Here is a 1,259-nt window from a genome sequence, read left to right on the forward strand (position 1 = left end):
TGAAATGTTTTTACCATTTGCAGAGATTAGCAGAGATGGGAATGAAAAACTAAAAAATCTTTGGAAGGAAAAGTTGTTGATAAATACATTACCCAATCTTCTGCCTATTTTGCTACCTGTCATGCACCTTGATAAGATTCACACAATTTGAATCTGATTTTTATCTTCAGTATTGTATGCTATCCTAAATAATTGGGTGCTATTTGCAGGGTCATAAAAATTATCTTTACATGTGTTTTGATCCAGCTATATGTCCAGTGAATTATGTTACATTTAAGTAGCTAGCTTGCTCATTAGAATATTGTGGATACTTTGTCAAATTATTTAAATGTCTTAAAGTTAACAGCATTCCGGCAATATATTAAGGAAGATTGTTTTTTCATGAACAAAAACATTTGTTTATAAAAAAAATAGTTACACGCCAGTGTAAAAAAGTTATTGAAAATTACAGAAGCATGAACTAAGTTGCTGTCTTCATTCTTGCCTCAGATATCCTAAATCATAAATGATATCATTTAGCTAGCACATTTTTTAAAAACAAGATTAAACATTAATATTACAACAGAAATATTCCAACTAGTTTTTTTCTAGTTGTAAACACTTTGCAGAGGAGTAATATTGTCTCCTTTTAATGATTTAATCCAGCTGTTTTCTTGATTTTGTTTTAGAGTGGATGTCCTCAGCATCATCCAGAACTAAATTCATATATTCATCAAACCAATGATACAGCCTTCTATCTACATGTTTACTTGTTCATGTAGCCAAACTTGAATCCGGGATCTATTTTGTGGACAGCGAAAAATGAGGTTGATAGTACCCTCACTTTCTGCACCTCCTTCTGGCCTTGCCCATGGTACACCATGGCCAACAATCAGGATATGAAAATAGATTTTTTACAACACCTGGTAAGCCCCAATTATGGGAGGAAGCTAACTGCTTCCATCATCTGTCCTTCGGCTCGTCACAAGAGTCCATCACGACAGAAGCACAAATAAAACACACACACACACACACACACACACACACACACACACACACACACATATCTTTTAGGCTTCTAAGTGTATCTCTAAGATTCACCCTTTTTATCTGCCTTTATTACATGTCAATAGATTCTATCTATTTCACTCTTGTCTGTTATAGTCAATAGCCAGTAAACAGGAGCATGTGCAAAAATCCCAGATCAGTGGTGGGTTACAACCAGTATGCCCTGGTACAGGTGTACTGGTGCCTGCTGAGAGCATCAAGTACTGTTCCAG

General features: G+C 35.3%; 1 pseudogene; it reads right to left on the reverse strand.

The window, feature by feature from the left end:
- Positions 1 to 587: 587 nt before the first annotated feature.
- On the reverse strand, positions 588 to 862 carry LOC106538658 (small nuclear ribonucleoprotein E pseudogene; annotated as a pseudogene).
- Between the last annotated feature and the right edge of the window lie 397 nt (positions 863 to 1,259).

This window comes from Thamnophis sirtalis, unplaced genomic scaffold (assembly GCF_051295495.1).
Source record: "Thamnophis sirtalis isolate CommonGarterSnake01/CBP01778 unplaced genomic scaffold, rThaSir2_p1.2 scaffold_12, whole genome shotgun sequence".
Classification (NCBI taxonomy): Eukaryota; Metazoa; Chordata; class Lepidosauria; order Squamata; family Natricidae; genus Thamnophis; species Thamnophis sirtalis.